The sequence below is a fragment of the Gekko japonicus genome, unplaced genomic scaffold, assembly GCF_001447785.1.
Source record: "Gekko japonicus isolate JY-2015 unplaced genomic scaffold, Gekko_japonicus_V1.1 scaffold391, whole genome shotgun sequence".
NCBI classification, from domain to species: domain Eukaryota; kingdom Metazoa; phylum Chordata; class Lepidosauria; order Squamata; family Gekkonidae; genus Gekko; species Gekko japonicus.
In genome coordinates, this window is record NW_015174286.1 from 1120452 (window position 1) to 1133348 (window position 12897).

Genomic DNA, 12897 nt, shown 5'->3' on the forward strand with positions numbered 1-12897 from the left:
TCCAAGAACACCTGTCTCAATTGAATATGTGTATAAGGACAGACAACACCATGGCCAAGACACATGTGAACTGCCAGGAAGCTACAACAGGAATCAACCATCCTCATGTCCTAGGCAAAACAACATCTAGCCTCTCTCAGAGCAGAACACATCAGTGGCATAGCAAATGTTCAAGCAGACTGGCTCAGCCACACCAGGCTAGACCGAGGAGAGTGGTCCCTCAGCCAGTAAATATTCCTTGCCCTTGTTGTATGTTTCTTTGCTTCACTGACCAATGCCAAGACACCCAGATTCTTCTCGAGGCACCAGTGTCAACAAGCAGAGCAAGTGGAATCTCTGATGTATCTGTGGACCTCAAGCCTTCTATATGCCTTTTCCCCAGTACCTTTGATTCCAAAAATTCTGAACAAAATGAAACAGGAGACCATATTGGCCCAGGAGATCTTGGTTTTCCAGCATGCTGAAATCAACAGTTCAACTTACATGGGAACTTATCTCTTGAGGCCCAGTACGCTATTTCAGGATCCCATCAATCATCCAGACCCAGCTTGGCTTTGTCTGACAGGATGGCAATTGAGCAGCAAGCGCTGATTGCACAGGTTCTTTCTGATCAGGTCATTTAGAAGTTCACCTTCCAAAATTTACAACAGTTCTTGGAATGCCTTTGGCAGATGGTGCAAGGGGAAACACCTGCAGCCAGACACCCTGGATCTTCCTCAGGTATCGTCCTTCATACAGGATGGAGTTTCAAAGGGTCTAAAAGCACACAGTCATTACGAGGTAGCTGCCCTGAGCACTGTACTTTCATCAGTTTGCAGTACAGCACTCTCCAGGCACCCAGCGGTGAAGAAATTTCTGAGAGAAGTTTCCCTGAAGTTCCTTAAAGTAAAGGTAAAGGTTCCCTTGCTCGAAAGCCAGTCCAATCTGACTCTAGGGTTGCGGTGCTCATCTCCGTTTCAAAGCCGAAGAGCCAGCGCTGTCCAAAGTGGTCATGTGGCCGGCATGACTAAACACCAAGGTGCACAGAACACTCTTACCTTCCCACTGGAGTTGTACCTATTTATCTACTTGCAATTTCTTGCTTTCGAACTGCTAGGTTGGCAGGAGCTGGAACTAGAGACGGGAGCTCACTCCGTCATACGGCACCCGGGTCTCGAACTGCTGAACTATCGACCTTCCACAGCCTGCAGTTCAACATCTTAACCACTTGAGCCACTGCAGCACCTTACCCTGAAGGTATTTTTCCTAGTAGCAGTTACATGAGCAAGATGGTTCTCAAGAGATAAGTGTTCTTTCCATCAGAAAGGTCTTATACATCTTCCAAAAGGACATGGTGATCCTGCACACAGATCCCACCTTCATTCCCATGGTCAACACACCTTTTCACAGCTCACAAGAGATATGTTTGCCATCCTTCTGCCCAGGGGTCATTTGGGGGGGACGCGGGGGGACGCCATCCCCCCGGGTGAGGTGCGGGAGGGCGGGGCCTGGAGCTCCCTGCTGGTGCCCGCTGGAGGTCGCCGCCGGCTGTGGGGAGGACACACTTCCGGTGATGTCAGGGGGTGTGGCATATGCTAATGAGTTATGCTAATGAGTCCCCCTAGCTCTTTTTCTACGAAATGACCCCTGCTTCTGCCCCAAACCATCTCATCCTAGGGAGAAGTACTGGCACTCGCTTGACCTTAGCAGAGCACTTTGCATTTATATCAGAAGAACCAAGGCATTTAGGAAGTCAGATTCCCTTTCTGTGGCCTTTCATCCAGGAGTCAAGGGGGAAATGGTTTTTAAAGCTACACTAAGTAGGTGACTAAAGGACTGCATTTCCTTGGCATATGAATCTCAGGGCCTTTAAGTACCAAGGGGGATCACAGGGTTATTCAATGAGAACTGCTTCCACATCAGCAGCATTTGACACAAATGCATCTGTTGCAGATATATGCAAGGCCACTACCTGCGTCTCGGTGTCACTGTTTATCAGGCACTACAAGATGGACTCTATCACCTCGGCTGATGCATCATTTGGGCAGAGAGTTCTACAGCAAGTGGTTTAGTCCTATTGTTATCTCTATGCTCCCTGAATTGGATGAGCTTTGTAATATCTCAAACATATCAGAGTGTCCTCCTCCTCCTCAAGAGAGAGAGAAAGAACAGAACACTGAACTTAATCATGAAGGTTCTGTCTTCTCGAGGCAAAGAGGACACTCTGGACCCACCCTAGTTGGAGGATCTCTGTTCAGCCTATTAGATTTCCTAAAGGGTGACTGACTGCCAGTCTCCATGTTCATTATTCTTTCACGGTTCTAACAGTTTACATTTGCCTGTAATTGTTTGTTTCATAGGATTCTGTAAGCTTCATTCTTTGTTTGTTTGGCCGTGGTAAACTGTTATCAGCCATGGTGGAAGTCTTCAAATTGAGAGGTGGGCTCCTCCTCCCCCGGAGATGGAAAGTGCAATCAGTTTCCTGCCTCCAGGGACTGTAGGAAGAGGAACCCAACCTTATCAGAGTGTCTTCCTCACCCTCAAGAAGAAGGAACCTTACCAGTAAGTCCAATATTTCATTTCCCAGTATGTGGTACAGCAGCACCAAGGCTACTGTTAGCCCAGAACAGGGGGCAAAGCCAATTCCAGAGCAGAAGTATGACGCATCCTCTTATACCAGTGTTAGAATCCCATTGCTCATTCACTTCCTTAGGAAACCCAGAGCTCCAACAACCCATGTGTTAATTTTGCTCTTTTTCTGCTTGCAACTTTGAATTAGAATTACTACAAGGGGTGGAACCCGCGATACTCGCGGGGGGGAGGGACCTCCACACATGAGACAGCTCTGAAAGAACTTGTGACTGCCCCAAGGTCACACCAGCAGCTGTGTATGGAGGCGTGGAGAATCAAAGCCGCTGCTGTGCTTGGGGGTCACTGCCTTGCTTCAAGGGGACCCTTCCCGGGTTCCGGCTGCACGGCTTCTCTGCAACCTTCCCGGGCCTCCTTCCTCACCGTACAGAAGCAAACCCCCTCCTCTCCTCTCCCCCCGGAAAGGCGCCTCTCCTCCTTCCCGCCCCCCTCCTTGCGTGGCCCCTCTGGCAAAAGGCTCCGCAGGCTTAACCCTTCCAGCGCTGCAGAGACATGAAAAACGCCTCCTGCCTTCTCCCGGAGGAGAGTTCCCGAGTGGGTCTGAAGCGGCGGAACGAATTCAGAGTCCGGCGGCGACTTTCAGACCACAGAAGGGTTTATTTAAGGTGTGCGCTTTCGTGTGCCTGGATGCCAAGAAGTGTGCCTTGCACACCAAACCTCCTACTTTGGCTAAACTCGCGTTGGTCTTAAAGGTGCCGCTGGACTCAAAGTTTGCTCTCCATGAGGAGTTTCAGCCGGTTTCAGCTTCAAGAGTCCCACTCGGGCCTCCCAATCTCCTCCCCCGCTCCCTGTCTTGGGCCTGGCCGATCTCCTTCCCCCAACCCACCCCGGCTCCAGCGGCGAGGCGTGAGTGCCTTCCAGCCGCCAGCCCGCCAGTTCCCAGAGCGTTCTCTGCGCATGCGCAGGGAACGCTCTTTTAATTTTTACTTTTTACCTAGTTTAAATATTTTTTTCAACTTTTAATATTTTCCTGCACACCTGGGCATTGCACCACGTGTGCAGGAAAATCTCCCTGCCCCCCCAAGTGCCCCCGATGTGCGGATTTAGATATCCGCACGGAGGGGGCAACTTGGCTATTAGATATATAGATGGCTGGGCCCACCTATTAAAATAACACCTAGTAAGTAAGCTGCCATGAAATTGAGCCAACTTCGGAGGACTGCAGAAGACAGGAGGGCCTGGCGGGAGATGGTCCATGGGGTCGCGAAGAGTCGGACTCGACTGTGCGACTGAACAACAACAAAGTAAGCTGCCTCCCCACACACACATTCTATCCCTGCTACAGAGGAATTATCATATTTTGAAATTGTAACTTAAAAGCAAGTATTAAGATTGACTGGCTGTTAAAGTTGACGACTGTCATACACACACACAAACACACACACACATATATACACAGACAAATATATATACACACAAATACACACACACACATACTAGGGATAAGGCCTGCTGTGGAAATAAATACAACGAGCTCTAGAAAGAGGCTCTGGGTGGGTGCCCTGGCCTGGGGCACTCAGTGTCAATTTGCTCTGGTGACCTCAGCAACGTATAATGACAAAGAGTCCACAGTTTTCTCTAGGGGAACTGATCTCTGCCATCTGAAGAGCAGCCAACCATCAACCTACTGTTATCTGCCTCTCTGACTTCAACTTTTTTTTTTAGCCCCCCATAGGGGATTTTTTTAATTTGCATTTTCTAAAAACTACAAACTATAAAACTACAATGAAAATCAGGGCGGGGAACTACATACTACAGGCGAAAGTAAAGAAAACCCACTAAAAACCCAAGAGATGGTGGTCATACAAACTGCTTAACAATTTTAGCTTACAGCACATAATTCAATTCAATTTCATTGAATGTGGTCATCTAACAATAATTTTATGCTAATAATTTGATTTTAAACACCTCTACTTCTGACTTCTAAATAAGAGCAATATAAGACTCATAACAATACATTTTAAGAGCATTCAGTGTATGATAACATCTTATTTTTTATATTTTGGCTTTCTCAAATGATCGCTTGTCTTCGGGGCAGCTGGCCCTAATTTAGAGTCTGAATCCCCGTCTGATGTTGCCGTTTCTCCTTCTCCTTCGCAGCCTTTGGTGCTGCCTTCTTTCTCTGCTTCAACCTCTCCTGATGCACAACTATGTAGATGCAGAAATTTTCGTGCCTTCTCAACAGAGTCAATTTTTTCTTTCCCATCCATAAATTTAAAGATTGTACCTTCAGGCACCAGCCTTGTGTAGGGGATGTTTTTCTTTTGTAAGAATGTCACCAAGTCTCTGTACTTCCTCCTCTTTCTTCTTATTTCAAATGGAATGCCTTTTAATACTTTTATTTCTTTTTCTTTGATCTTCAAGATAGATACATTTGTCACTTTGAGAATCTGATCTCTCACTTGTCGTCTAAAGAATCTTATAATCACTTCCCCAGGCAGATTATTCTTTCTTGTCCATTTTTATATCTGCCATAGGTCCTAATGCATCACTCATAGTCTGTTTCAGATTCTCAGATTTTTCTTCAGGAACCCCTTGAAATCTTGAAGACATAGCTTGGTCTCTCCATTTGTAGATGTAAACGTTGAGACTCCTCCATCAATCTCTTTTTTTCCATCACCTGCAGTTGTTTTTGGAGCTTTTTAGTGTTGGTATCTACTTCTTTTACCTCTTGATCAGTTTTATCTGTTTGGGTTTTTTTTGCTATTTCAGTCAATTGCAATTGCTGTGCGTCGAATTTGCTGTGCAAAGCTGTTACTTGTTCCATCAGGGGTTGCAATGCTTCTGGCAGCATCTTTTGTAGCTCTGTAGTCGTGTCCTGTCTAGGGGCAGGACTCACTGGGCCAGCAGTTCCAGCAAGAAGTTTTGGTTTAACTTGTTTGTCTTTCTCGTCCTTTCTCGTGAGTGCCATGTTTGAGATTGTTTACAATTTCTCAAAGTTATCACAGTCTCTGAGTCTCCCAACGCAGCTTAGTAAGTTCTTAACTGCTTTTATTTTCAGTCTCTCTTGCTTCAATGTTCCACCCACCCTTTTTACTTAAAACACAAAGTTTGCTTAGTTTCTTTTCTTAACTGGGGAGAGTCCCCCCCGTCACTTTTAAAGAGTGAGTTTCCACTTAGCTTCTTGCTTAAACTCCAACTCACATTTCAACGCTGGATCCGCTTTACTTTGCAAATTGCTCGGCCACCAAATGCTTGCTCCAATGTGCGCTTCTACTTCCAATTCAGGACGCTCCGCAGCAGGACCTTCGGGGCATTGAAAAGCCCCCCTTCATCAGCAGGATAGCCGGAGGAAGAGCTTTCTTGCACCCCATGGCTAGGAACCTCCTACACAGGTTCCAGTGGTGGCACGGACACTCACGACCCCTCCTTACCGCGAGCTCTGGCAGTCCTCTCTCAGAGGATCAGGAGAGGCGACCGCCATGGCGACCACCAAAGCCGGAAACCTCTGACTTCAACTTTCCATCTCCTCCCCCCTCCCTCTTCTTGCTGTGGAAGCTGACTGGGTGATTTTTGACCAGTCACAGACTTTCATCCTAACCTACCTCACAGGGTTGTTGTGCAAATCAAAAGGGGGAGAGGAGAATGATGTAAGCTGCTTTGGTCCCCATTGCAGAGAAAGACTACTTTGTTGTCAATCTCTAGGTGAGGGCTAGAGTTCACTCAGAATTACAACTGTTCTCCAGATGGCAGAGATCAGTTCCCCTGGAGAAAATGGTGGGCTCTGTGTACTTATACCCTGCTAAGATGGCTTCCCTACGACAGCCAATGTGACGTAGCAGTCAGGGCATCAGAGCGTGGCAGAGGCTGCAGGTGTAGGGGGGAGATGGAAAGCTGAAGAGTGAGGGAGGAATAAAGGTAGATTGCTGACTGGCTGTGAAGGAGATAGGGTTGCCAACTCCAGGTGGGAAATTCCTGGAGATTTGAGGGATGGAGCCAGGGGAGGGTGGGGTTTGAGGAGGAGTGGGACCTCAGACAGGTACAATGCCATAGACTTTACCCTCCAAACCAGCCATTTCCTCCTGGGGAACCATTGCTGCCAATCTCCAGGTGAGGGGTGGAGATCACTCAGAATTACAACTGTTCTCCAGATGGCATTGATCAGTTCCTCTGGAGAAAATGGTGGACTCTGTGTCCTTATACCCTGCTGAGATGGCCCCCCCATGACAGCCAATGTGATGTGGCAGTCAGGGCTTCAGAGCACCATAGAGGCTGCAGGTGTGGGGGGAGATGGAAGGCTGAGGAGTGAGGGGGGAATAAAGGTAGGTTGGGAAATTCCTGGAGATTTGAGGGGTGGAGCCTGCAGAGGGTGGGGTTTGTGGAGGGGTGGGACCTCAGACAGGTACAATGCCATAGATCACTCAGAATTACAACTGCTCTCCAGATGGCAGAGATCAGTTCCCCTGGAGAAAATGGTGGGCTCTGTGTCATTATACCCTGCTGAGGTGCCCCCCCCAAGACAGCCAGTGTGATGTAGCACTTCAGAGCACCATCTGCCAGCCCCAGGTTCTTCCTGTGGAAGCTGATTGGGTGATTTCAGACCATTCACAGACTTTCAGCATAGCCTACTTTACAGGGTTGTTGTGCAAATCTAAATAGGGAGAGGAGAATGATGTGACCTGCTTTGGTCACCACTTTGGAGAAAGACTGTACTTTTACTAGGTAGAGGCTACAGGGAGAGGGGAAGAGATGGAAACCTGAAGTAAGAGGGGCAGATAATGGCAGGTAGGAGATTGGCTGGGAAGGAGAGAGGGGTGGCAACTGGTTGCCAACTCCAGGTTGGGAAATTCCTGGAGATTTGAGGGTGGAGCCTGGAGAGGGTGAGGTTTGGGGAGGGGTGGGACCTCAGACAGGTACAATGCCATAGATGCCACCCTCCAAACCAGCCATTTTCTCCTGTGGAACCATTGTTGCCACTCTCCAGGTGAGGTGTGGAGATCACTCAAAATTACAGGTAACAGAGATCAGTTCCTCTGGAGAAAATGGTGGACTCTGTGTCATTATACCCTGCTGAGGTTGCCACAGCAAATTGATGCTGAGTGCCCAAGGCCGGGGCAGTCTCCCAGAGCCTCTTTCTAGAGCTCGTATTTATTTACACAACGGATCTTATTCCGTGTGTGTGTGTGTGTATGGATAGATAGAGAGAGAGAGAGAGAGAGAGAGAGAGTCCTTGTTCCACAACTCAGCACTCAGAGAGTGAAATGTCATAATATCTGCTAATTCCAGCTGGAAGCTAAGAAAATTATCTATTAAAAAGTGTATATATTTGGAGAGGCTGATTGAAAGTTAGTATAGGAAGGGGCAGAGTTTGGGAAAGGATCCACTGAAAGAGACATGGGTAAACATAAGAGAGGACAAGAAGAAGGATAAGGAACCCTGGCATACTAGCACTGTGCGGAGCTAGAAAGAGGGGGAAAGAGGACAATGGCGTGTTGATGAAGCATTTCACAATTTTTAGGATGCCTCAGTATTGCATCCATCCCTCACTATCACCAAATGCATACTACATGCAGGTGGAAAGTCAGCCAGAGCAGCAAATAATGCAATCCTAGGAAGGGTTACATGGATTTCAGTGGACTTAGTCTGGAGCAGCGTTGCCTAGGATTGCACTGTAATTTACATACCCTGTTCAAATTTGACCGGTGGGATGGTTTTTTAACAAAAATATTTTATTTTGCTTTTAATTTCCATAATACAAGTTTATACAAAACATCATAACAAAGGAAGGAATAACATTTAAACTAATTTGTCAAGGATAGCCTACAATATGCCCAAACTGGATTGATTTCTAATATATCTATTGTCCTATCTTTATAATCCACTTGGGAACATTCCCACAAACTGTCCTGCCACGGGTTCCTCCACGGCCCTACTGGCTGCTGCGGCGGGACTGGCGCTACTAGCGCCGAGCAACTTACAAGTCCCCGGGGGGAAGAGTGGGCTCGAAAACCCCCGAAATGCCGAACCACTCCCTCAACGCCCGCAATGGGGCAGGAGGACAACAGGCACAAGACGCGAAGGGGGGAGGGCCCGGTGGAAGGAGCGTGCCAGGTGGCAGGTTTCAGACTTACCCCAGAGACGGTCTGAAGACACGGATGCTGGCATTGGACACAAACAGGAAGTGGGCACTCCCTGCCATAACGCAGCACTGGTTATACAGGGAGGCGGGTCTAAGGGTGGAAGTCTCCCAGGATAGGACAGGTGTCATAGGCAGTAGGATTCTTAATCACGCGGATGGGTGGCAGAAGGAGGGGTTGAAAGGGTATATAAAGGAGGAAACTAAAGAGTGTCGGGGAGGATTGGAAGGCTGATCTCTGAGGTACCAGAGAGAAAGAACGGAGGTCTGTCTGAAGTAGTGAGCTGGGGTGTGACGGAACCCTCGGTGCTTCTACATCTGAGGCACTCTTTTCCTCCACCCCCCCCTTTCCAACACGGCTACGGGATTTTCTGCACCCGGGATTGACCCAGAGCGTAACACAAACTTAATTTAACGTTCTGAAAATATGTCGTTATACAATTCATACATCTTTTGTTTTCCTTACCCCCCCTTAACCCTAAATTAATTTTTAATTACTATTAATTACTTGTCAGCTTATTTCTTTACACTTCTAATATATCATTTTATTATGCAACTATTACAATTAAAGGAAAACAAGAATTACTGCTGAACATAAAAATTTTTATCTTCTAGTGTTTATCTTCGGGACATGCTGCCCACTCTGAAATCTTTGGTTCCCCAAAGGAGTCCCTAAAATAGACTCACCATTGGCGGGCTGGGGACCTTCCCCATACAGTCTTACCTGTATTGTGCAAAATCCCAACTTAAATTTAAGTAAATGTTTTTATTCCAGCACTGCCTATTTCACATCCTTATCAGGTCTAGTCCAATGAGCCACTGGCAGCCTACGTAATAGCCGTAATCATTTTCTCTCCCGAAGGGCTGTCTAAGTCCTTCCCCCTTGGGTAACTCTGAGATTACCCAGAGGTAACCACCCATATGGTATTTTTTAGTTCTATTAGTCTCTATACCACTGGACGCATATTTCTTCAAGCCGTCAAGATTTCATACGGGAAATCTGGGAATATTTGGGTGATAACATCATCTAGTTTCACACCTTTTTGGCTACAAGCAGTTTCTAAAATTAATTTCTTTGTTTGAACGTCCACAATCTCTGCAATGACATCCGGGATTAAGGCTGGTGACCCGCCTCTACTAGTGTTTAGTCTGTATGCTGTTGTAACCACTGTACCCAAAAGTTTCAGCTCACCACTCAGCCACAAATTTAAAGCTGTAGTCAGGTTGGTGTTCAGTTCAAAGTTTGGTGGAATCCCACGAATTTTAATTTTCCACCCATGCACTCTCAGTTCTAGTAACATTAACTTACTTTTGGACCAGGCTTCATAGTCACGTAGCTCCAAGATACTTGTTTGTTATTTTTCACTTCTGCTGCAGCTGAGTCTGCAACTGCATTAATATTTTTCATGCTCTTTGTTAAGTTGTCTATTTTTGTAGTCATTGGAGTGATAAGACTCTTGATTTCTTCTTTTATTTCTTGTTTCAGTTCTGTAAAAAAATTCTTGCATGTGTTTTTTTGAGATTGAATCTTTGCGTTTCCTTTTACTGGCCTGAGCCGCCTCTCCTTCTGATTCAAGTGGCCTGGGGAAGTCTTCATTAGATAATTCTGTTTCTTCCTCAGCAGGTGGAGGTCTGTGTATTTTCTTCTTTTGACCCTTGGGTCATCCCATCTCAGACTTCAAGATTAGGAGTTTTATTATTATTTATGATAGGCATTCTAAATTCTTTTAGTTTGAAACAATGCAGAGACAGCGTCTGGTGCAAGCGTTCTAATCAACGTCTGCTAGAAGTTCCCCGAATGGTTTGATACAATATGAGAACATAGGGTGGCTGGAAAGACTACAGGAAGCACATGGAAGGAGAATGACATTCCAGCCTGTCAGCACTTTCTGATGGCCATTCCAGCCACTCCATATTTCGTTCTGTATTCCGGCCTTCCATGCCAGAAGCATGGGTGGGCCAACAGATGCCAACATCTTCAAGGCAAGCGGTGAGGTACTGAGGGTGCCAAGGTGAAACGGTCTCTGCCTAAACAAGCTGCCTCTCCACAAAAATGAGGGCTGCGTGCAGGAATATCACTTTAATCTACCATGCTCAGTTTCAAGTGAGGAGATTGCTGGCGCGAGCCATTATCCAGAACCTTCCTTTTGTCCAATTCTGTTTGATTTACCTTCCATGAAGGGGTGCGGGAAAATAATCAGCCTCTGGCTATACTACTGCTTGAACAAGCTAAGCAAGGAGAGAAGAGAACAGAAACAGAATGCACATCAGAATTATCCTGGTATATAAACCTACCATCATTTCATTGCACTTGATGATATGATGTGGATTGCGCTACACATTCAAATGTCCATTCCCATCCATAATTAGCACAACTTGTCACGAGTTTATATCTAACTATAACTGGAAAGGGGTAAACATGGATGTTGTGTTTTAAGATCTGTATGAGCTTGAGTACTGAGACAGGATTGTAAATAGACCAATCAGAGCTGTGCAATGTTCTGGAGGGAAGCACTCTGATTGGACCTTATCTGTAAATAATGATTGGTTAATATCTGACATGTGGGCGTGGCTACCCAAGCCCGGACTGTTTAAAAGAGAGCCTACTGCTCTATGTTTTTGTCTCGTTCTGATTTCTTCTGACTTCGTTAATAAAGCTGATTCACTGTTCACTAGCTGTGTTGAGTCTCGTACTTAACAATGGACAAGGCCTAATATCCCATGTAAACAAAACCATTTTTAAACTTTATTGACACTTCCCATGCACATGTTCTCGCATCTCCATCTTTGTGTTTCTCATCTTCTCCTAATGTGCATGTACTCACACGACAAGGCAAGGCAGCATACTGGATGAAAAGTGGTCCAATTAGTAATATGCCCTGAGTCTCAGTGAGAAAGGCAGACAAGAAAGAATATTGTGTGTGTGCACATTAGGGTTGCCAGCCTCCAGGTGCAGCCTGGAGATCCCCCGCTTTTACAACTGATCTCCAACTGACAGAGATCAGTTTCCCTGGAGAAAATGGCTGCTTTGAAGGGTGGACTCTATGGCATTGTACCATGCTGAAGTCCCTCCCCTCCCCAAACCCTGCCCTCTCCTGGATCCACCCCCAAAGTCTCCAGGTCAGGCCCATAGCTACATTGGGGTATTTTGGGGCCCGGCCGCCCGACTTCCTAACAAGGCCCCTCAACTTCCATCTAGCCCAGGCCTGCTGCCGCTGCCCCTTCCCCAAGTGCAGTTTGCTTCCCCCCACTGCCCCTTCCCCAAGCACAGCTTGTGAAGTTTTTCTAGTAGTTGGGGGTAGGTGTTCAACACCCCACCATCTTGTGAAAGGAAGCCTTTTGTCCCCTCTGCTCTTCCTGCAAAGGGTAGGAGGAGGAGCCCTGAACGTTACTTTCCCTTCTCCACAGAAGCTGAACTGCCGCCACTGCCTACCCCAAGCGCAGCTTGCTTCCCCACCACCGCCACCCCTTCTTGTGTGTCGCCGCTGCAGGAAACAGCACCAGGCAGCCAGGCGGGTGGGCCAGCAGGCAAGGTGGGACTGGTGGGCTTTGACAGCGCAGGATCTTTCCGCAGGGTGGGGCAGTTGCACTGTGTGATCTGGGACAGGGCGTCTCTTCCTCCTCCTCTTCTGCCTCCTCCTGTATTTGGGTGCCCATCCAGAGTGCCAGTGGAGGCCAGCTCCAGCACTTGACTTCCAGGGCACGTTGGCGCTCACTCACCTGCCCCCTTGCCCTGTTGCTGTTGGAGCCCCTCGCCCTGCCATGGGAGACCTCCATGAATGAGCAACTGCCTGCTCCAACTGCTCCTGCCTGTTCCAAGTGACAACCGTGAGTTTAAAATTTTTTATTAAAATTGAATTTTTAAAATTTCTGTGATGTCAGTGCCCCCTGACTTATTTGAAGGCCCCTCAAATTACAAAATTTGCTCCAGGTATTTTATAACCCAGACCTGGCAACCCTAGTGCACATGTATATCAATAATATGCTTGTGCATATGCAGTATTATTTCTTTATTGCCTTCCTTTCTCGCTGAAACTCAGGGCACATTACTGATGGGGCCACTAATGTGTCAAAATGCATACAGTCAGCTTTATAACACTTCAGCAAGGAGAGAGGAAAAGGAGACAAATAGTGCCCATGCATGTTTGCTCAGAAGTCAGTCTCAGGATTTTGGCTGGGCTAAGAAACGCCCC

General features: G+C 47.0%; 1 protein-coding gene across 1 annotated transcript in view; it reads right to left on the minus strand.

Moving 5' to 3' along the window:
* Positions 1-12897, minus strand: part of HMGCLL1 (3-hydroxymethyl-3-methylglutaryl-CoA lyase-like 1) — a 47786-nt gene that overhangs the window by 34460 nt on the left and 429 nt on the right. The gene's annotated exons all lie outside the window — the stretch shown is intronic.